The sequence below is a fragment of the Thermobia domestica genome, chromosome 2 (assembly GCF_964235325.1).
Source record: "Thermobia domestica chromosome 2, izTheDome1.hap1.1, whole genome shotgun sequence".
NCBI lineage: Eukaryota > Metazoa > Arthropoda > Insecta > Zygentoma > Lepismatidae > Thermobia > Thermobia domestica.
This window is the reverse complement of record NC_137455.1, coordinates 89,002,354-89,024,976: the sequence shown is the minus strand read 5'-3', so window position 1 is coordinate 89,024,976 and position 22,623 is coordinate 89,002,354. Positions and strand designations below refer to the sequence as shown.

The window sequence follows — 22,623 nt, the reverse complement described above, 5'->3', positions numbered from 1 at the left end:
CTGTCATTATTGACAGGAGAATCAGATGTCATTTTGAAAAAGCTCAATCCAATCAGATGAGTCTCACGGTATAAATTCATTGCAACTATCAGGTGAGGTATGCTGATGTAATGAAAAGTCTCCGAAACCTTTCATTGATAAATAAGAAGCTAACGAGGTATCAGAAGCTGAGCGATTGGCGAGAGTCATATATTCCTTCGATTTTGTGTTTCTGACTGGGGGCTGTCAAAAATATTTTCACAACTGAACATCGCATTGCATCTTCTTCAAACTAACCAAACTGATCTTGAGAAATATTTACGCACGCTTGAAGAGAGCCGAGAGGAATTGAAGAAAATGAGAGAAGAATGCCATCAAATAAAACAAGAGGTTACAGCTATTGCTGCGAAGTGGAAAGTCAACCCTGTGTTTGTAGAAAAAAAAAAAAAAAGGCACCAAAGTGAAAAAACACTTTGATGAACTGGTAGATCACCTGTTTTCGGAAACAGAGGCTTGCTTCAGGGTTAATGTTTACAATAGACTTTTAGATATCGCGTACAATGAATTAGAGAATCGTTTTACATCGCTAAAGACAGTTCTTGATGAATTTTCAACCATATTCCCGAAAGTACTTGTGAAGGTTTCAGACGAAGAAATTTTAGTTAAGGCTGAAAAACTACGAAAGTAGTACCAGCAAGACATTGGCCCGTCGCTACCATTGGAATTAATTTCATTCGTGCTGGGTTTAAAAACCATATTTCAAAGTTCAACGTTGTTTTATGAATTGGAGGTATTACTGCCCCAAGTTATCCTGAAGTTTTGACTACTCTTGCTTTATTCCTGACTTTACCCGTGACTGTGGCTTCCGCTGAAAGGTCTTAAAGAGGACCAACACCTATTTAAGATGTTCAATGACTCAGGAGAGAACGAGCGACTTGGGAATCAACCATGAGAGAGCTTCCACCATTAAAAAAAGAAATCTTATGCGAGAGTTTGTGGAGATGAAGTCGAGGAGGAAGGATTTCTTCTAAAACGTAAGTATTTGAATCTCTATTCCATAACAAACAGTATTTCATTAAAATGTACTAATAAAAAAGTACTGAATTCAGAGGAAGGCCTTTCAAATTTTCTTGCGGGGGACCCCGAAATTTCTAGATCCAGTACTGCGTACGTATGTGTGTATGACAGCAATATTGATTCAATGGCAAAGTGACTTAGGGGTTGTCCACATATTACGTAATGCGCCAACGAGAGGAGGAGGTTCGGCCTTGCGTTATGAAGTTTGACAAAGGGGGAGGAGGGGGTTTATGTCTTCGTTACGTAAGGTACGTTTTTCTTGCTGTTATTTTTATTTTTATTCTCAGGTTTTATGTGCAATCTTTTAAACAAATAATTTTGTTCAGTTCTATTCTTTCTTTTAAATAAATAAATATGTTTTATTGTGTTGGGAAATTACAAACATATAGCGTAAATAAATTGAATCATGCAGAAGGGATTCGAAGGCACTACTAGAGACCAAGGGTCTCACATGTGAAAAAGAAGAAACTCTTTTTTGTAAAATAATATTTTCTGCAACGGAACGATCCACGATTTGTAGAGCAAAACAAGATAATTAAAACCTAATTCGTCAAATATTCATCTCGTACTGTTCTTTTTTTTTTTTTTTTTTTTTGATTTGAATATTTCTGGAGAAAGTGAGTTTATTCGCATTCTGGCACTCATTTAGGACAAGAAGAATTTAGAAAGGGATAAACTGAAGTTCAAAGTCCATAGAAGATGCTTGGAAGCTTGTTCACAAACGGTATGTCCCTGCTCTTTCACGTGTGCAGTCACTTCCAATCTGTGGTCGATGAGGAAGATAACTTCTTTGCATCGTCGACACTGACGAACTTCAAATACACGAAGCATCCTGTATTCCAGAAAAATAGGTCGATGTCAGTTCTTTAGATCCTGTCTCACCTGCATCTTCTGGCAGCATTTCCTCCTTGCCGAACATTGGTGATCTAAAAGGATGGATGCGATCTCTTTCGGTAAACGACAGTATGCAGTTTCGAAGACTGGTTCATTAAACAACCTTATGGGGTTAAAATATTATTACGGTAGCGTGGCGCTGTACGGATCAGAGACGTGGACATTGAGAAAAGCTGAAATATCCCAGCTGGAAACATTTGAAATGTGATGTTGGCGCAGAATGCTGCGCATATCATGGACCGAAAGGAAAAGGAATGAAGTTGTACTAAAGGAAGCTAATGAAGGACGACAGATCATAAAGAAAATAGGAAAAGAAGAAACAGCATTCTTGGCCATCTTATTCGACACTCTGATTGGATCACTGTGCTTATAGAAGGAAAGGCAGAAGGAAAATCAGGAAGAGGAAGGTCAAGGATAGAGTATCTAGATGCAGTTACGAAGAAGAGGCCTTATCAAAATATAAAATAGCTCTCCCAAGTGAGGGAAAAAATTTAAAATTTCCATGTTGCCCACCAGCCTATGTTGAGGTGAACAAGAAGAAGACCATTTTTTAATACTACTTTGTTTTGTGGGGGAAAACACTACAAATATATTCAGAATACAAGCATTGTGTAATAAATATTACTACCATTAAAATAGTTTTTTACTGCAACGGGGAGGGAAGGGGTAAAAATTGGTCAAAAATAGCGTTACATAATATGTGGACGGCCCCTTATGAGATCCAGGGGCGGATCCAGGACGGACTTCTGGGGGGGGGGTTGTAATACTACAACTTAGAGCTACTTTTAAGAGCTCCAAACTCTGGTATGGGTTTTATTTATAAATAAAATAAGAAAGCTTCCTCTTCTGGGGGGGGGAGGCGATCGCTCCGATCGCCCCCTGGATCAGCCCCTGATGAGATCAACGGAAACTTATGTCTTTGAGATTAATTAGGTTACATAATTTTCAATATAATTTGGTGTATTTGTAATGATTATAATTATTATTTAGATTTAAAACACACTTGAATAATACTAAAAATTATGTGGAAAATTAGCTATAACTATAACTGATTTGTTTAATTCCCTCTAGAACAACATGGATGATAATTGAATTGCACTTGACTTCTCTGAAAACAGCACCAAATCAAGTTATTAATAATTTGTGAGCACTAGCATCAAGGATGTTATAAAATAGAGGATCTGCCCATACAACAAAATCGTGAAGCCAAACGTCACAGCTTCGCCTCACCTACTCTGCCCACTCCGCGCCACTAAGATCGCAGTGTTTCGAGCCAACAATCATGGCGGAAACGAGGGTAGCCAATCAGACGAGCCGGCTCAGACGATGCTCGGTTGTTTTGTTCCTATGAGTTCCTATGAGGAAAATACGCATGGGCAGATCCTCTATTTTATAACATCCTTGACTAGCATGCTAAAACTGTGGATAATCCTCCTCTTCTTTCCTTCTTCTTCTTCTTCTTCTAATAATAATAATAATAATAATAATAATAATAATAATAATAATAATAATAATAATAATAATAATAATAATAATAATAATAATAATTCGAAACATAATGTCGGAAAGCATAATATCTATGGTTACTTTCTAGTGTGTAGACCGTTTCTTTTCCTTTTGTCTTTTTTTTAAGTAGTAACCACTTAAACAGGGAAGAAACAGCGAGTTACAATTATTGTGTACTCGCTGGAAATGCACGTTCTTCGCACGGAGAGAATAGGTTTATGGAAACTATTTGAATCCAGCTAAGGATATGCGTTTCATGAAAATATATCGATAAAAATCATTTAGATACTATATTTTTTTTTGCAGAAATTTTAAACCTCTGACCCCCATACGATACACCCTGTAATCGGAGTAACATGATAAAATACCAGCTTGAGGTAGGTACAGTTCCCAAATTCATTTCAAATAGGTCAACCCTTTTCCCGTGATGCGATCACAAAGAACAGAAAATTTCGATTTCAATGTGAAGAAAAATATATAGAAAATGCTTCCTCCCTCCCGTTAAAACGGAAAATTTCACAAACGACGAAATACGTTTCCCTTTATTTTTAATAATGATTTTATATACCGAGTTTCATCTTCTTACCTTGACAGGCTCATGAGATATCGTATTTTTTACATAAATTTTGAGCCCCTCCTTTCCCCTTTACGATATGTCCTTTAATCAAGCTAACATGACAAAAATTTTAGCTGAAGGTAGGTAATAACTATGCTCCACAATTCATTTCAATTCAGTTCAGTTGTTTCCCCTGATGTCATTACAAACATCCGATAATATTGCGAAGAAAGGAATTATACGTAAAAAGTGCCTCCTGTTCCTAAAACGGAAATTTTCGGAAACGCTAGGACACATATTCCCCTATTTTTAGTGAGGAATTTATACAGCAAGTTTCATCTTCCTAACTTCACAGGCTTATGAGAAACTCAATTTCTCGGATAATTTTTGACCTCCGCTCACTTCTCACGATACGCATTTTAATCATAGTAACATTACAAAAGCCCAGTTCTAGGTACGAGATAACTATATCCAAAAATTAATTTCAAAAGGTTGAGCTGCTTTCCAGTGATGCGATCACGAACAAGATCCTTTTCATTATTATATAATAGACTAACTAACTAACTCCGGAGGCCTATGTAATCCGGAGGTTCAATGCCGCGTTCACAAAAGCTCCCCACTGACTTCTATTCTTAGCCAACTGGATCCAGTTTCTACTTTGTATTCCTATCTCTGCGAGATCTATCTTAATATTGTCCTCCCATCTGTGCCTACGTTTTCCTAATGGTCGTTTTCCGATAGGTCTTCCAGTCAAGGCTTTGAAAGCGTTTCTACTTTCTTCTATCCTAGCTACATGACCTGTCCACCTAAGCCTCTTAGACTCTGTTTGGTAAATCGTATAAATTATGTAGTTCCTCGTTATGAAGTGCCCGCCATTCCCCATTCCCGTTTCTCTTGGGTCCGAATATTCGTCTCAGGATCTTGTTCTCAAATACTTTCTGTCTATGTTCTTCCCTCAGAGTAAGCGACCATGTTTCGCAACCATACAGAACAACAGGCATGATTATCGTTTTATATACTATTTTAAGTTTCAAATTCCTCGACAGAATTCGCGACAAGAGATTTTGAACCGAATAGTAACACGAATTCCCTGCTTTTAGTCTACATTTAATTTCTTCATGGATATGATTTTCTTATGTTAATATTGACCCTAGATATTTGAAAGTATCCACTTCATCAAAAGTATTATTTAATATTTTAACGCATCCATAATTTGCCGCATTACTGTCCCAATGCATTTCCATGTATTTAGTTTTTCTCTGCATTTACTTCTGAACCCATGTCCCTGCAAGCGTTTAATAAGACCTCTGCATTTCTTTCTATTGTTCTCCTATCATCCTCTATTAAATTTACATCATCAGCATTTGCCATGACCTGGTGAACACCATTCAACTCTATTATACGTAAAATTATATAATACACTATATAATAGAGTAGCGTCAATTACCCTCTTCACTCGGTTAAAATAAGAAAAATTAGTAATATGTTTCAATAATCAGTCACTTTTTACTATTACTGAAGTGTTATCTGATATCGGTCATTTTCGATCATTTTTATATATTTTCTCCTCTCCCTCTGCCAAGTTGTGGGGCTGAATTTGGATTTAAACAGAATCGGAAGTGTCACTGTTCATCTCAGCGGACCAGAAAACTATGTATTCGACACTAATATCGGTCATTTTCGATAATTTTTAAATATCTCCCCTCCTCTTCTCCCAAGTTGCATTGTCAAAGTGAAATAATAAAAATCATCCCAGGCCCGAACCTCATCTATATTGAAAATTTGTTCGAGATCGGTCGGTCGGTTCAACAGTTATTAAGTTTTATTTGTTTTCATATATATATATATATATATATCCCCCTCCCCTTCCCATTCCAAGCCTCAACCTCATCTATGTTGAAAATTTGTTCGAGATCGGTCGGGCGGTTCAACAGTTATTAGGTTTTATTTGTTTTCATATATATATATATATATATATATCCCTCTCCCCCTCCCCTAAGTTATACCGTCAAAGTGAAATAAAAAAACATTCCAAGCCCCAACCTCATCTATGTTCAAAATTTGATCGAGATCGGTCGGGTGGTTCATGGTTCAACAGTTATTAAGTTTTATTTGTTTTCATATATATATATATATATATATATATATATATATATATATATATATATATATATATATATATATATATATATATATATATCCCCTTCCCCCTCCCCTAAGTTATACCGTCAAAGTGAAATGATAAAAAAAATATCCCAAGCACATACCGCATCTGTATTGAAAATTGGATCGAGATCAGTCGGGTGATTCAAGAGGTACAAAGTCACAAACATAGTGACTGAATTTTATATATTAGATTAAAGTGATTTCGTCGTTTGAATAGTACAAAAAGAACTCACAGAAGCATAATTTATATTTAAATTACTGAATAGAAGTGTTACAGTATAGCTATCCTATTCCTAGTTTAGCTCTTCTTGATCATATTAAAGCGAATGAAATTGTTTACAAACACTTGGCATAACGGTATTTGATTACGATAATTATGAGTAGAAAGAGATTTCCAATTGATTATTCCTTCTTTTGCAAAACAAAACCACAGACGCTACTAACAATATACGTATATTCTCAGTTATTATTGTCAAGTGTTTTGAGACATACGACTGTCGCAACGTAAAACTGATAACCAGCATAGCAGCATGAACCATATAATTAACAGAAGGCGAGTAATTGTGTAGCATGCATATATGTTATCGCAGTTCAGCAGCAATTTTCTGTGCTTAAAATTACTGTGCAGATCAGAGAAAATGCTGAACTCTTTCCATAGAGATAAACTTTTTACGTTGATATTTCAAGTAACCAGTACTTGTTATTCGCACCGGACGTAGTGACAGGGAAAAATAATTCTCTTTGTAATATATATCGTTATTGTGATTGTAGGCTTCTATAATTATGTTGATCTTTTAGTTTTATGAGTATGCATAAGATTATTTTTACCATTAAAAGTAAAGCCATTATTTTATCATAAAAACACTTCTGTCATGAATCATGCAGTCCTCAGTAACGCTAACTGTGTCTTTGTGTAATTTTCAAATTGTTTTTGTTGTAAATTATTCATCTTGATTTTTCATCATTTTATTGGAGGGTGCGATATTTGTAATCTGGGAATGATCTTTGGCATTAAGTCACATCCTGAGATTGGAATTTAACTCTTCCGTTCATCATCTAGGCTATGAAGCAAGACCTACTGGGAACATTTCTCTATCTTACCTATTCTTTTTAAAGAAGATATTCGGCTAATATGAACCACCTTTTTATTTTCCAATACAAGTTGCTATCTATACAAATCTGTAACAAAACAATTTGTTGTTCATTTGTACCATGTTTGAACATACTGTAGTAATTTCGGTTACAATGTTTTGAGTTATTCCTTATTATATCGGAAGTGTGAAAGTTCGATGATTTTGACAGTGGATCACCGAGTCCGTTTCAACTCTCCAGTCCGAAAAATATGTTGTTTTTCTTTCTGTAGATACATAACAACGAAATAAAAATATCACAAACATCACTTTTATCCCAAGATAGCTCTTATAAGAAATATCAAATGAAGGAAAGGAAAAAAGCATAACTGTTCATCTACTTTTATGTCAGAATTCCTTGGATAAGACTAACTTATTTAGAATATTTCAAACATTATTTAACTATCCAGAATTATACAATTTCTTAGATATACGCAAATCACAAACAAAATTTAAGACATCCGATCAGGTGCATATTTTATGCAATCATTTGAAACACTCTAAACATGAAAACCTTCGCTAAATGTTGCCAAGACAAAAACAAGAAGCATTTTGCTTAATTGGAACTAGTACTCACTTCTTTATTTGTATCAGAGGAGGCTGGAAAATTTAAGAGACGATATGATTCGAAACATTTTCCTAATGTTGCTGCAATCTGTTGTCGGAAAGGGCTCGATGTCATAATACTCGGTGACCTCTTACTCTGGTATCCCAACGGTGGAAGACAAGGGGGTGGTAAGGTTTGCGAAAGAGGTGGGACTTGAATTTCAGATTATGATGAAGTAGAAGGTTGACATTCCACATCAGAATGCACACGATCTATGCTGGGACACGTCAAATTTCCTACGTCTCTCTCTTCTTCGTCAACAAAGTCTACATCTGAAAACATTCCTCTGTTGGTGAGGAGTTCCCTGTGGCACAAAAACCCCTGACTACTATTTCAACTTTTAATATTCCTTGTCAAAGAGTTCAGCCAAATCACAATGAGTCTGAGGTAGTCCTCACTTCTCCACTGCAGTATTGCTTCATAATTTCAATGCTTATGTGCAAGGATTACCTGTCTGTATGGTCCACACTGAAAATTAACATTATAAACTTTAAGTTATGGCACTTATAAACTCAGTAAAAAAGCACTTTCGTAAGTTTGGATAAAGTGGACCTTATCCCACTTTAGCTGCCATGAGTTATTATAAATTTTTGATGGATAACTTGCATAGGCGTCTCTGGCGGGGGGGACGAGGGGGTCGCGTCCCCCCCAATATTTTGAAGTACAAAATATTCAATATTTCATTCTAATTTAATTTATTTACTAACGACAGAATAACAAATAAACAAATAATAATAATTATATTTATTTGGAATATATTATTCAGGCTGTATGTAAGCAGAAAGGTAACAAATGGAATCGAAGATAATAAATAGGTTGGGCTAGGTAGCACCATTTTAATTACTTTTTTCGATGTCCCCCCCCCCCAAATTTTACATGCCAGAGACGCCAGTGATAACTTGTATGATATTCATTGTAAGGTCATGCCAAGATAATATAACATACATAATCCAATTCTTCTATATACAGTGTTGAATACATAATTCTACATAGATCCAGCACAGGACAAATACTGGGTGATTTAAAGAAAAGGGAAACTTTAAAAATTAAATAATTTCATGAAAACAATTTTTTAAAAATTATTTATCTCACTTAATAGTAAAATTAATGCCATTTTATAATACATACAGTACAATTTATTTTCAACAAACTTTAAAATTTCGTTACTGAATTCTCAATGTCTGTGTGTGTGTATCTGTCTGTCTGTCTGTTATTTGCGATTTTGAGTCCTCCATTCGAAAGAGCATCTAAAACTATCTAAAGAAGTGATGGAAATTTTTTCGTCACTTTACCGTTCCCGAGATATTGGCAACAAAAAGTGCCGATTTCGGAAGATTTAAGGAGCCATATCTGGGGAACCGTAAGTCAGAGAGAGATATTATTGGTGTTGATCAATATCTAAGAGGATGGTGAACACTTTGGTACCAAATAGTAACCGTTGGCCACTGGAAAATTGAAATATTCGCAAATAACAGACACACACACACACACACACACACACATATATATATATATACAGTGTATATATATATATATATATATATATATATATATATATATATATATATATATATATATATATATATATATATATATATACAGCGTGTTTCAGATAAAACGTCCAGTGCTTATAAATCCGAAACGGCTGAGAATAAAAAGATGAAACAAAAACTGAGATAGGAAAATGTCATAGGGCGCTTCACATGGTGTTGTTATGGTGACTTCCAGGGCCCTCCTTCAAGGGGGCCCAGGGGCCAACTTCTAATTTTCAAATGGGAACACGTATTGAATCATACCTCATTCAATAGTACTTGAAAAACGAAACAACTTTTGTAGGAAACAATTTTCGATTTGGGCCACCGTTTTTAAATGGCCGCAAACAGTGGGTCCTATATCAGATAAAACGTCCAGTGCTTATAAATCCGAAATGGCTGAGAATAAAAAGATGAAACAAAAACTGAGATAGGAAAATGTCATAGGGCACATCACATGGTGTTGTTGTGGAGACCCCCAGGGCCCTCCTTCAAGGGGGCCCAGAGGCCAACTTCAAATTTTCAAATGGGAACACGTATTGAATCATACTTCATTCAATAGTACTTGAAAAATGAAACAACTTTTGTAGGAAACCATTTTCGATTTGGGCCACCGTTTTCAAAATGGCCGCAAAAAGTGGGTTCTGTATCAGATAAAACGTCCAGTGCTTATAGGCCTAAATCAGAAACGGCTGATAATAGAGAGATGAAACAAAAACTGAGATAGAAACGATGATAAAGCATATCAAGTGGTGTTGTTGTGGTGACCCTCAGGAAACTCAGTGAAGGGGCCTAGGTGCCAACTTCAAACTGATACAGGACTTTTTGCGGCCATTATGAAAACAGTACCCCAAATCGAAAATTGTTTCCTACAAAAGTTGTTTCGTATTTCAAGGACTATTGAATGAGGTATGATTCAATACATGTTCCCATTTGAAAATTTGAAGTTGGCCAATGGGCCCCTTTGAAGGAGGGCCCTGTGGGTCACCACGACAACACCATGTTATGCGCCCTATGACATTTTCTATCTCAGTTTTTGTTTCATCTTTTTATTCTCAGCCATTTCGGATTTATAAGCACTGGACGTTTTATCTGATATAGAACCCACTTTTTGCGGCCATTGAAAAACGGTGGCCCAACTCGAAAATTGTTTCCTACAAAAGTTGCTTCGTTTTTCAAGTACTATTGAATGAGGTATGATTCAATACGTGTTCCCATTTGAAAATTAGAAGTTGGCCCCTGGGCTCTCTCGAAGGAGGGCCCTGGGGTCACCACAACAACACCATGTGATGCGCCCTATGACATTTTCCTATCTCAGTTTTTGTTTCATCTTTTTATTCTCAGCCGTTTCGGATTTATAAGCACTGGACGTTTTATCTGAAACACCCTGTATATATATATATATATATATATATATATATATATATATATATATATATATATATATATATATATATATATATATATATATATATATATATATATATATATATATATATATATAGAGAGAGAGAGAGAGAGAGAGAGAGAGAGAGAGAGAGAATTCAGTATTAAAATAAATTGTACTGTATATATTCTAAAAGGGATTATTTTTTCTAGTAAATGAGATAATTTTTAAAAAGTGTTTTCATGAAATTATTTTAATTTTCAAAATTTCACGTTTTTTTGAATCACCCTCTACTACCCAAAATAAAGTTTCCTTTATAAAATTGCATAACCTAATTGGATTCAATTGTCTCCTCATTGAAAGTTTTCACATATGGTTGCGCACGAAACTCGAGTCCTCTGATAGTGTTGCCAAATCGCTGCGATAAAATCAACAACAAAATAAAGCATGGTCCATAATACAAGAATCTCCTCTATATAAAACTGAACGTATGCTTGTACGTTTGTTTGTATGTTTATCTGCTACACATGTCTATACCGTGCATCCATTTTAAATGAATTTTTAACACTTTCGATCCTAAGCCCAAGTATGAGTATCAGTAGGGGGAGTCAGACTCGGGTTGGCTGTTTATTCCAAAACGCCGAGCCCGAGTCCAACTCGTTTTTCACATAATAACCTCTATGTAACTTATTATGCGTTGCGGTCGGTTGTCGGCCGTGTTAAATGCTTACTGAGACTCAGTGCTTGAAGAAATACTATTCACCTGACATCCAGCGAAAAGTAAATGAACTTTTGCGGGTCCTGACTGAATGCTAATATATTCATTCTAGGAACACTACAAGCCTCCACATCTGAGCTTCATGACTTGGACAATACGCAGTCTAACGCTGCAGCGCGCTGTCATTTACTATATTTATTACTCAAGTGTCTATTGCATACACATAATGAAGCACAGATTGCAACTATTGTCTATGTATATAAGCAGTGAAAATGAATGCAGGTATAGGACTATGTCTATTGATCTAATGGGTATAAATTCACGTACGATTGTCAGATTTAGTAACTTTAGTGTTCCGTAACAGCCAAGTCATGGAATTTTCTTACATTAAGATGTAAATACTCGTACTGTTCTTAGAACGAAAGCATTAGAGTTTGTATAGGAGGAATAGAATTGGCTCTACATGAGATAATTTTTTTAAGAATGAAAGAGCCGCGAGACTGAACAATATTTTACATGAAATATTTTGATGGTATGGATTATTTTTTTAATAAAACACAAAATGAAATGAAATCTGTGTTTTACGTCCCACAGCCGGTTAGGCTAAAGGAGACGGTGATGATGAGTGATGAAAGAAATGGCGGAATGAAGAAAGTGGGAGGAAACTGAAGAACCCCGAGAAAACTCACGCACACGGTGTTTGTTCACCACAAAGTTCACTTGGCGGAGACTGGGATTGAACCCGGGACCCCAAGCACCAGAGGTGAACGCTTTACCACTGAGCCACCGCGGCATTAATAAAACACAGTATGAATTATCGTTAATAATAATAATAATAATAATAATAATAATAATAATAATAATAATAATAATAATAATAATAATAGAAAAGGAATAACAGAATTACAATACATTCCAATAAAGAAAAAATAATTACTACGACGGGACTCGAATCCCGCTGTCTGCGTTAGAAATCTACTTTACCACTCCACCACAAATTCCTTATATAAAGCTAAGAAAATACGGAAGATAAACATAGAGCTTTCTTTTATTACACATGTTTATATAATTCAGAGAATGCGGAATATCTGCCATCTTTTCTTTGGAAATTAGAAGTTGAAGAAGAATAGTAACGTAAATCGGGACCATCATTAAAAACGATGAAGTAGCCTCAACTTGAGGAACGTTTTGTAATATTTTCCTCGTTAAGAAAGGTCTATATAACTTCTTTTTGAGCTAAAGAAGGAAATCTCGAGTAAGTCACTGTGACACTCACATAAGCAACGTCTCTTTGTACGATCATTAGTATCATGTGTGTAGTATTCCATGAAACGATTTTAACTAGCAAATAGTTTGGGTGGAGGATGAAGTGATGTAGTAGGTAAGTGATTAGCGCATTGAACTTCTATTCGGGAGACCAGGGTTCGAATCCCGGCCAGGTTCAAACTCTTTCAAAATTTTAATGCGTACTCAGTATGACAAGCAAGATCTTCTCTCCAGAAAGAAAAAGATATTGGAATAAGGAGAATCGGAGGTCTGTTAATGGAGGCAATGATTTACAAACTTATTTCCTACAGTTGTTCTAGATTTGATATTTTCATCTACTTTCAAGCATTTTCTGATTCATGTGCTGTCAGTGTTTTTATTTCTTTGAACATGCAGTACATAATGAAATAGTATCTTATATACACAGCAATATTGACATTGATATATGGAGTTTATTGGACAACACTCTCCGAACAATAGAGATTCGCCTTAGAATGGAGAACTGTTTCATTTGTCACCTACTCTACAATTTTACCTGCATAAACACTTGGCACAGTGCTACCAACGCTGTCAATGCCGAGAAAAGTTTTGTGTAAGTTGGGTTTCATCTGTCCAGGTGTTTTCACAACTGCAATTGATCTGGACCCCAAGTAATGGAATTAGAGCACTGAGGGCGGAGATACTTACGCTCGTGAGTTTACATGGTCTTTATTGATTTGGGAAAGGTCTACGGCGGAGTACTACGTCAGGAAGTGTTGAGATGTTTAAAAAAAGAATACCAGAGAAATACGTAATGATAATCCAAGATATGTATAAGGAGCTACGACCCAAGTAAGAAGAGTGTAGAACTAACAAGCAAAATTTCTGTTAGGGGTTGGATTACATCAGAGTTCAGCCTTAAGCTCATGTCCCTTCAACGTTGTCATGGATGTTATAAAACTCAAGATGTGAGGGATCAAGCCCTCTATATCTGATGCTTGCCGACGATATCGTACTATGCAATAAAAATAGAGAAGAAGTTCCAAAGAAGGTGACAGTTGAAGGAAGTCCTTGGAAGGATGAAGTCTACTAAAAATTGGTAGAAAGAAAACGGAATATCTCGAGTTTAACGGAAATGGAAATGGAAAAGTAAATTTACAATGAGAACAATTCAATAAAGTGAAAAACTTTAAATATTTAGGCTCATCTGTTGTCAAGAATGGTGATTTGGATAAAGAAATAACACACGGAATTCAAGAGAGATGACGAAATTGGAAGAAAATATGTGCCGTTCGGTGTGACTGTAGAATCACGATAAAGAATAAAGGAATGATGGTTAGGTCAACAATGATATACAGAGCCGAAACATTGGACAATAAAGGAAGAACCAGAGATAAGATTGAATGTACTAAGCGCTGGATGTGTGGGATAACAACAAGAGACAGAGTTGGTAATAAGGGAATAATGGGAACAACCAAGGTTATAGAGATATCTAAGAAGATCTAAGAAAGAAAACTACAATGATATTTCCATCTAATGAGAACAACAAACGATTATGTGGTCAGAAGAGTGATGGCAACGTTAATGGATGAAAAGAGAGATAAAGGAAGATCAAGGAGAAAATGGATGGTATGGTTAAGAATGACTTTAGAGAGAAACGTCTAACCGAGAAAGAATTCTAGACCAGGACTTTATGCAAAAGACTAATCAGAAACGTCGACCTTACATAAGGGAAAAAAAAGGACGAAAGAAGAAGATAGTGCATATTAATATTCAGAACTTGGAAAGATATAAAAAATTAAAAAGTTGCATTTTAAGAAATCCGACTGAGTAAAAATTATGATATTCCCTCAAACATAGTAAAAAAAATATTTTATGTTTTCACAATGATTTTTTTTACTGGATTAATTTCCTATTTATTTCTTTGTCTCAAATCTTGAAACTTCTATTTTACGAACTTTCATACTAATCAGAACTCTGAAACTTTGTACAGACATGTAAACACAATAGCAATACACTATTTCCACATAATGTTCGCTATAACTTAAGAGTTCAGTTGATTTTGAGTTGAACATCCCTTTCAGCAGCGAGGCTGTATGAGACGAGGACGTACTGATTAACGTTGAATCCGAACCACATGAGCTGCCCGGGAATCGAACCCGGGCCTTCTACGCCAAAGGCGCGTATGCTAATCTGTTAGCCACGAAGCAGCACTCTCTATAACATAGAATTTAGCTGTGAAACTAATTAAGTTTTTAATTGTTCTCTACTACCTATATATCTATTCCTTGATGCAATCAAAAATGCTTAGGTGTTGGCATTTAAAATATAACATCGAGATCTTCGTGTTTTAGCTTGTTTGACAGAATGAAATTACGATAGACTTCAAGAACCGAATGAATGTGAAAACTATAATTAAAAAAAAGTAAATTATAATAACCTTTAAAAATAGAAACAAAGTTTTCATAAAATGTGCTAAAACTAAGAGAATAATTGTTTTGGTAGGGTAAATGAAGAAACTACAGAGACTAAAAGTGATTTACAGAAACTACAGAGTTGGGTGCAAGTTAATGTGACGTCCCTGGAAAATTCAAACTGGAAATTTGCATTTTGACAACATAGCACTTCGCATCCGTCATGTTAAATTTTATATGACGCCATATACCCAATGAAAATTATAAGCGAGGATCTACCGACACACTATTCATCAACTTCTAGAAAGACACAAAATTCAACCGAGGATAAACAATCACCCAATCTTTCCTGTACATATAGGGGAGCACATGTCCTGTCAAGTGGCTGAAACACCGATGAATGTCCAACTAAAGACTAGAGTTTACTGTTAGGAGTAATAGGACTGTCTAGCTTCGCCACTGAACATAAAACATTATCTTAGATTCAGTGATGCAACGCATCATTTAAGAAACTTTAAAAGTATTTAGCTATGTAACTTTGATTACTATTATACGTTCGCAGTCCTTCCCGGTGGGATAGCAGCAAGTGGTCTTTGGTGCACGTGTCCCTGGATTCGATTCTCGTTGGGATAGCATTGAATGCATTGCAGTAGTTCGGTTTTTAATTTATATTGTAGGTCAACGTTTTCTATAACCTCCATGCAAAAATGGAAGCAAAATTTCAACAAATAAATAAACAAACTACACCTATATGTTCAGCAACAGAAACTGTATTAGAACCAGTACCGAAGGGTCGTACTATGAGGCTCTGAGGCCGGGCCTACCCTGTTTTCCACCGTATATTTTCTTTATCTTTGGTTTCTTGTAAAATAAAGTCAATACTTCAACATTTCGTTTTTTTCGGTAACAAAATAGTAGGTTGAAAACACTTAGATACCCTTTCATCTGAGCCTCACCAGCTCGCTAGACAGGCTTACAGGTTATGCTACTCAGGAAGCGAAGCTATTATTGCACGCATTATTGGGAAGATGCGAAGGCTCGCCTCTGGGAGTACAGTTTTAGCGTTGAAGGCATCTTTCAGTACTAATATATTATAAAATGATTTTCTTAACGCAGAGTAAGAACTTTCAGTCCACAATTATGTGTTTCTATTAATGATAATTTGTTTAATTTAGGTATATGCTCTCAGGAGTTATTTAGCGTAGCTGTTTTTTTTTCCTACATGGGGCCTGAACCCTAATAGCTTGTAGAATATAAGTTTGATACATTAAATATATGTATAAATTTACCAAACGCTACCGTGCGGGATAGAATAATAATAGGCTATTTCTGTGTAATTTGAATTGGGGGTATTTGTGATTTTGTTTCGGGCGATTTTGCTTGTTTCGGGAGGGCTTTTCTAACTTTATTCCTGAAAATGTGAAAATTCTGCAATATAATTATATAAAACAACAAAAAGTTGCGATAAAATTTCGGTAAGTGTTTAAGCCCGGAAGCCAACCCCTTAAATATGTCACTGCATAGAATGCGATATTAAATATCTTGTGTTGAGTCAAATGAAGTTCCTTCTGAGCATTAACATTTCTAGTGAAGTCATTATCACGTGATGCATTAGTTAAATACAGTATTGTACTTACTTTAAGTGGGAAATGCAAGTAACAAAGGCTTATCCAAGAAATCTGACAGTTAACTTTAAGAAAATGTACTTTTTTTTTCTCTCCTTCCATTTTCAAATATGCAGGAATTGAAAACAGCAAGTGGGGAGGAAATTCTCCTCAGCCCCCTACAAATTTTAGACAGAAGAAAATATGAACTGCAGTTCAGAATATTTGTAGTGGAACTAAATGGGAATATTCCATTAATATATATTGCGTGTTTTCCTCATGTAAATATTTGTTTAATAATAATAATAATAATAATAATAATAATAATAATAATAATAATAATAATAATAATAATTATTATTATTATTATTATTATTATTATTATTATTATTATTATAGACTACTTTCCATCTAATTTTGCTCATATGCATATTCATTCTTTCTTGTTAAATTAAACAACAACAAAAAACTACCATGTATACATGCACATAAATTTAAACAATGTTAGAAATCAGTTAAGAAAGTTCTTTAAAATAAATAGATTTGGTAGTTTTTTGTTTAACTCAACAAGGAAAATAGAATTCTGACTGAATTTTTAAACATTTTATGATAAATTAAATATTATTTGTGTTACTAGTTTATCGGACCTACCCTTCTTGTGGGATTACGCTTCGCCATTGATTAGAACGATTTTTTCTTTAACCAAAAATTTGAGGAAGTTGAAACATTTCAAGTATTATTATTATTATTATTATTATTATTATTATTATTATTATTATTATTATTATTATTATTATTTGAAAGTACCAACATATATTTAAAAAAAGTTCTTGGATATATAGATAAAAATAACTATTTTCGTTCTCAAAAGCAGAATTATTAACATAAATTGTTCAACCTGAACCGATGAAAAATCTAAAACAGCACTATTCTCATTCATAATGAATTTATTTATTTATTTACACATATTTCTGGGTATTATCCGCATCTATGGTCTTAAACCCGTCAAGTGTAAGGGATGATGTCCCTCGGTTAACAGACTATCCGAGGAAGAAAGAAATGAATGGGGGGGAGGAAGGGGCCTGGGATCTGTATGTTGAGGAGTTAGGTACCATCCCGATATGTATCTAGTGTGGATGAGGAAAACCTAGGAAAAAGTTCACTTAGGATGGCTGGACTGAAAAAGTTGTTACACCTTTTCGACCGAGTGTCCTCACCGGGAATCGACCCCAGGACCACTTATAGGACCGTAGTCGCTAAGTCGAGAGCGTTAGTGACTATGCTACGCAGGACTACTAGTCCATAATAAAGACATAATTATGTGTGTGGGTGAGATCAAAGATGGTAATGTCTGATAATAAGATATTTCAAGAAAATAGGAAAACATTGTATTTGTGATCTCGACTTATGCAGAGGTGTTTGTGTTACTAATATTTGAGAACAACATGAAAATTGAAATGAAACGGACATCTTCGTTTTCATTTCTTAATGTCATGCTCTGCAAACAAAAACTACAGGGAATGATTAGTGAATGCTAGTGAATGATTATGAACAGCTGCTTAAATCAAGACAGTACAGGAAAGGAAGAATCCTTAGGAACATGATTTTGTTCACCCGAACTCTCTTGGCCAAGGATCGAACCGAGGATAATCAGGTCAGAAGTAAGAGCTCTACCATTAACTCATTGTAACATTCAGGATTATATGAAATGAACTAATGATTAATCCAGTTATAGTTACGTGGAAAGAAATCAATATTTTCAATAATATATTCACGTCACTTTTTAAGAGTTTGTGCATAAGGTATTTGAGATATGAGAAACTAATGAGTTGTATTTCATAATAATGCATTCATTTATTAATTCGTTCATTTTAAACATTGCATTGGATGTGCAGATTGGTTCTTCTAGTGCAGTGCAGTGCAGCCATAGTTCTCATTTTTTTTTTTAAACACTCACCTGAAATTGGATTTCCATTTATTCCGACTGTTCAATTAATAACGGCACAAGCACAACTCGCTGATTAGTTAGTTCGCTCATTCATGCAGCACATGTGTCTAAAGTGACTAATAACAAGTTTTACTCTCTCCTGCACTCAACGTGGCATTTGGAGACTGCTAATACTTTGCATGACGTCAGGAGGAAAGAAAAAAAAAAGACATACATAGAAAATCAGTACGCGCCCGATCGCTTGTAGCTTAGCTATTCGCACGTCCGTATGCAAAATGTATACAGCAGGCGTACACGCAAGTTCCTACAGCTGTTGCTTGATACTCCTATACTTTTTGTTATAACAAGGTCATTGAGAGCTACTCTCGACTATACATTCAGAGCGATACAATGGAATCAACTGTATGAAAGATAATAGGTTATGGAACATCAAATTCATTTTTACGATCCACCGAAGAAAAAGTCAGAGCTCTATAAGCGACGCCAGTATAATGAGATAAGGCAATTAAAAGAGAAACGAACAAAGTAATGATGCCGATATGAATTCCAATGGTCTCATATAACATTTTTCGTTTAGCTCTCGTAAGTTTAAAAACAAAAGTTACGTTCAAAAAGTACATCCAACCATTTTCTTTCTCATTTAAAGGTAATATTTGAATATTTTTGAAGATGCTAATATATTTTAATAGTTTTCATTCTAAATACTGAAGCTAATGAAAATAAAGCATGGAATAATCATTTGCGGCTCTTGAAGGAAGTCATATTGGCGGTAAAAGTTAAACTTTTATCGCTTCAAACTACGGTAAGAAAGCTTATCTAATGTTCTAATTTGTATATTGTTTAAGAACAACAACAACAACAAAAATACCCTCATCCAACTTCCTTCGCCAAACTAATTACTGCAGCTACCGAATTTAATGAAGGAAATAAATAGTTATGAGTGAAACAGTAATACTACAAGTATAGTTCACGTTCCTGTTTGTTTGAAGAAAATGAATTTGATCAATAGAAATAAATGAATTTAAGTTCAATTCTTGGGTTTTGTGTAATATCAAGGTTATGAAGGGTGATACGATTAACGTGGACTCCAAACAACGTCTGAGGCTTGAATCCAGTATAGGCCTAATTGGTTCAGGTTGTGTAGAACAGCATTTCTCAAATTGTGGTCCACGGACAACAAATGGTTCTCGAGGTCTGCCTTTGTGTCACTCTTTGATTGAATATTTGTCCAAAAAAGACAGAAAAATAAAATTGCAGTGAAGAATTGAACATCTCACATTATAATTGAAAATCTCAAGGAAGTATGTATCCTCGTCGCCAAAAGTGCCTTTACATCGCCGTGACGTGTATGTGACAGCGCAGTACTCTAAGGAAGGGATGGTTGCATAAGAATTTGTGATTAATTTTGAAGAGTTTTTATTTTGACTAGGGAAATAACGTAGGTATAGGGAGTAAAGGTACAGATTTGAAGCATCAGTGCACTGTCATCTCTGAAAAGATTCGTATTATTGCCTTATATGTTAAGTTAAACACCACAACATCTGTCACTGATAGCGTAGATCATCTTACTTTTTAAAATTGCCCCTGTAGCCTATTTGTCCATACATTAATCTCCAGACATGATGTATAGTGAGGAGAAAGAAAGAGATACAACATCTGTAAGATTTATGTAATTCCCTAAGGGACTATAGGAAACGAATGAACTAATTACTGCTACTAGCGCTTTTTACTCTTCAGGGATTTACTACGACATGTTCGCAAGACACTATTCTAAGTCCTAAATCTGTGCGTGAATTATTTCATTCACCTCACTGTGTAATTGTTTGAGAATTGAAACTGATTACGCTGAACGTGGATATGTTTCTCGTAAAGCAAGAGCCGTAATAAATGTAAATAAGGTTCTCATTATTATATAAAACACATAAGTATTTATTCCGTGTATAGAACATTATAATACAGTAACTAAGCAACATCATAATCACTAACGCCCGCAGGATTTTTTCCAACGGGGGGGGGGAGTTCGATATAGAGTTTTTCGTTTTATTCCCTATATATATTATATTAACAGTCATAACATTTATCATTGATAGGGTATATCGTCTTTCGCCACTGTAGCCTATTAGTCGAACATTCTTCTCCAGACATGATGTCGAGAGAATAGAAAGGAATAGATATGAACAGTGGTGTAACTAATTTTACTGCGCCCTGGATCGATCAATCATCGATTTACTCATACTCCCCCAGGCCCCCTGCCCCAGGTATTTCAGCTGCTGCGTTATATACTGTATATGGTTCCATGTCAGAAGGGCCAGACAAAAGGGCAAAGACAGAAAGACCCGAGCCAAAAGGGCCCTGCGTCAAACGGGCCCGGGTCGAAAGGGGCCCCTCTACAAAAGGACGCGAGCCAAACCCGCCTACGTCAAAAGGGCCCGAGTCAAAAGGCCCTGCGTCAAACGGGTTCGGGTCAAAAGGGTCCGAATCAAAACGCCCCTCATAAAAAGGACCCGGGTCGAAAGGTCTCCGCAACAAAAGGGCCCGAGTCAAAAGGCCCCGAATCAAAACGACCCTCATAAAAAGGGCTCGAGTCAAAAGGGAGTCCGCTACAAAAGAGCCCGAGTCCAACGACCCTGCGTCGAAAGAGACCGAGTCAAAACTGGCCGAATCAAAACGCCCCTCATAAAAAGAGCCATAGTCAAAAGGAGCCCACGAGAAAAGGATCCGAGTCAAAGGGCCCTGCGTCAAATGAGCCCGGGTCAAAAGGGGCTCCGCTACGAAAGGTTCCGAGTAAAAACGGCCCCACATCAAAAGAGCCCGGGGCCAAAAGTCTCCACAACATACGGGCCCGAATCAAAACGCTCTTCATAAAAAGGAGCAGAGTCAAAAGGGGCCCCGCTACAAAAGGGCCGGAGTCAAACGGCCGTACGTCAAAAGGTCGCGGGTTAAAAAGGCCCTAGTCAAAAGGGGCCATTCAAAACGTACCTCATAAAAAGAGCCCGGGTCAAAAGGGTTCCACGACAAAGTTACCTGAGTCAAAAGGCCCTGCGTCAAACGGACACGGGTCAAATAAAGCCGGAGTCAAACAGCCCCGCGTCAAAAGGGCCCGGGTGGAAAGGTCTCCTCAACAAAAGGGCCCGAGCCAGAAGGCCCGAATGAAAACGCCCCTCATCAAAAGGGCCATAGTCAAAAGAGTTCCATGACAAATGGACCCGAGTCAAAAGGCCCTGCATTAAACGGGCCTGGGTCGAATTGGGCCCCGCTACATAAGGGCCCGAGTGAAATCGGCCCCACATCAAAAGGAACCGGTTCAAAAGGTCTCCACAACAAAAGGGCTCGAATCATAACGGCCCTCGTAAAAAGGGGCCGAGTCCAAAGGTGTCCCCCTACAAAAGTGCCCGAGTCAAACGGCCGTGCGTCAAAAGCGTGCGGGTTTAAAGGCTGGAGTCATAAGGGGCCGATTCTAAACTCCCCTCATAAAAGGATCCCGGGTCAAAAGGGTTCCCGACAAAGGGACCCGAGCCTAAAGGCCCTGCGTCAAACGGACTCTGGTCAAATAAAGCCGGAGTCAAACGGGCTCGCGTCAAAAGGGCCCGGGTCGAAATGTTTCCTCAACAAAGGGCCCGAGCCAGAAGGCCCGAATCAAAACGCCCCTCATCAAAAGGACCCGGGTCGAAAGTCTCCGCAACAAAAGGGCCCGAGAATCGTTTGTTAACTCAACGCCAGAGTTGGCATGGGTCAATGAAAATTTGACCCACGACCCACTGACCCACCACCCACCGTGACACACTCTGACCCACCACACACCGTGACCCACTCTGACCCACCGTGACCCACCATCCACCATGAACCAATCTCATCCACTG

General features: G+C 36.5%; 1 protein-coding gene across 1 annotated transcript in view; it reads right to left on the bottom strand.

The window, feature by feature from the left end:
- Positions 1-19,183, bottom strand: part of LOC145673990 (sodium-independent sulfate anion transporter-like) — a 109,744-nt gene extending 90,561 nt beyond the window's left edge. Inside the window, exon 1 of the mRNA XM_081743816.1 lies at positions 18,773-19,183. The gene's annotated coding sequence lies outside the window, so the exon portion shown is untranslated. The remainder of the gene's footprint in view (positions 1-18,772) is intronic.
- Between the last annotated feature and the right edge of the window lie 3,440 nt (positions 19,184-22,623).